The following is a 2,632-nucleotide window of genomic DNA, read 5'->3' as shown; positions in this document are numbered from 1 at the left end:
GCGCGGTGCTGCCGCGCTGGCTCCGCCCACCCACCGTTCATTCATGTGGGAGCGGAGGGGCGGGGCCTCGCGGGGGGAGCCAATAGGAAGCGCTTTCTCACGCTCGTGGGCGGGATCATTGCCATATATGGACTAAGTAGTAGAGAAACCACGCCCACACGCGGAAAAGAGGAAGCAAGGAGCCAAAGGTCGGAGTCGCTGATTTTATTGAAATGGCCCCAAAAACGGGGCGGGGAGGCGGGGCCCGGGGGGTTGTGGGGTGGGAACTGGTCCCAGTGGGGCGGGAACTGGTCCCAGTGGGGCGGGAACTGGTCCCAGTGGAGTTATGGGGTGGGAACTGGTTCCCAGTGGGGTTATGGGGTGGGAACTGGTTCCCAGTAGGGTTATGGGGCAGGCACTGGTCCAGGTTGAGGCTTCCAGTGGGGTGGGAACTGGTTCCCAGTGGGACTGTGGGACAGGAACTGGTTCCCAGTGGGGCTGTGGGACAGGAACTGGTTCCCAGTGGGACTGTGGGACAGGAACTGGTTCCCAGTGGGGCTGTGGGGCAGGAACTGGTCCCAGTTGAGGCGGGATTTGGTTCCCAGTATGATTATGGGGTGGGAACTGGTTCCCAGTAGGGTTATGGGGCAGGCACTGGTCCAGGTTGAGGCTTCCAGTGGGGTGGGAACTGGTCCCAGTGGGGTGGGAACTGGTCCCAGTGGAACAGGAACTGGTTCCAGTGGGGTTATGGGGCAGGAACTGGTTCCCAGTTGAGGCAGGAACTGGTCCCAGTTAAGTCAATGGGGGGGGGGTCAGTGGCCATTGGGGAGGGGTCAGTGGCCATGGAGGGGTCAGTGGCCATTGGGGAGGGGTCAGTGGCCATGGAGGGGTCAGTGGCCATGGGGGAGGATCAGTGGCCATGGGGGGAGGGGCTGGGGGAGCTCAGCGGCCGACACGTCCCAGGGAGCTGTGGGGGGAGGGGGAGACGCTTTAAACTGAGCCTAAAACTGAGCTCAAACCCCTGAAAGGGAGCCCAGAACTCATCCCAAAGCTGAGCCCAAAATGGAGCCCAAACCAAACCTGAATGCCAGCCCAAAGTGAGCTCAAAGCCCGGCCTAAGCCAAACCCAAACTGCCCAAAACTGAGCCCAAAACTGGGCCTAAAGTGAGCTCAAAGCTTGGCCTAAGCCAAAGCCAAAGCCAAACTGCCCAAAGCTGAGCCCAAAACTGAGCCCAAAACTGGGCCCAAAGTGAGCTCAAAGCCCAGCCTAAGTCAAAGCCCAAACTGCCCAAACCAAACCCAAAACTGGGCCCAAAGCAGCTCAAAGCTTGACCTAAGCCAAACCCAAACTTCCCAAGTAGAACCCAAAGCTGGGCCCAAGTAGAACTCAAAGCTCAGTCCAGAAATGAACCCAAACCTGTCCCAAAGCCCATCACAAACCCAAAGCCCGTCCCAAACCCATCCCAAACCCAAACCCATCCCAAATCCATCCCAAACTGATCCCAAATCCAAACCCAAACCCGTCTCAAGCCCATCCCAAACTGATCCCAAACCCAAATCCAAACCCAAACCCGTCCCAAGCCCATCCCAAACTGATCCCAAACCCAAACCCCATCCCAAACCCAAACCCCATCCCAAACCCAAACCCCATCCCAAACCCATCCCAAACCCAAACCCAAACTGATCCCAAACCCAAATCCAAACTGATCCCAAACCCAAACCCCATCCCAAACCCAAACCCATCCCAAACTGATCCCAAACCCAAACCCAAACTCATCTCAAACCCAAACTCGAACCCCATCCCAAACCCAAACTGATCCCAAACCCAAACCCGTCCCAACCCCAAACCCAAATCCATCCCAAATCCAAATGCAAACCCAAACTGATCCCAAACCCAAACCCCATCCCAGACCCAAATCCATCCCAAATCAACCCAAATCCATCCCAAACTCAAATCCAAACCCATCCCAAATCCAGTCCCAAACTGATCCCAAGCCCAAACCCATCCTAAATCCATCCCAAACCGATCCCAAACCCAAATCCAAACCCATCCCAAACCCATCCCAAACTGACCCCAACCCCAACCCCAAAGTCCATCCCCCATCCCCCCCCGTACCTGGCTCTGCGCGGGGCGGGCTCGGGGGGGCTCTGGGCGTCGCCCCCGGGGCTGTCGCGGCGCAGCAGGAACGGCCGCAGGGAGCCGCGCACCGGGGAGCCCCGAGACAGGTTAAAGGGCCAGGGGGGCTCGGCCTCCTCACGGAGAACTGGGGGGAAAACACCCACTGACCACACCCATGGACACACACACTGACCACACCCACACTGACCACACCCACTGACACAGCCAGGGTTAAAGGGCCAGGGGGGCTCGGCCTCCTCACGGAGAACTGGGGACACACCCAGGGTCACACCCACTGACCACACCCACACTGACCACACCCACAGTGACCACACCCATGGACACACCCACTGACCACACCCACTGACCACAGCCATGGACACACCCACTGAGCACAGCCAGGGTTAAAGGGCCAGGGGGGCTCCGCCTCCTCACGGAGAACTGGGGGGGAAAACAGCCACTGACCACACCCACTGACCACACCCATGGACACACCCACTGACCACACCCACACTGACCACACCCATGGACACA

Source organism: Catharus ustulatus, chromosome 36, assembly GCF_009819885.2.
Source record: "Catharus ustulatus isolate bCatUst1 chromosome 36, bCatUst1.pri.v2, whole genome shotgun sequence".
In the NCBI taxonomy this organism is placed as follows: Eukaryota; Metazoa; Chordata; class Aves; order Passeriformes; family Turdidae; genus Catharus; species Catharus ustulatus.
This window is presented reverse-complemented; position numbering follows the sequence as displayed.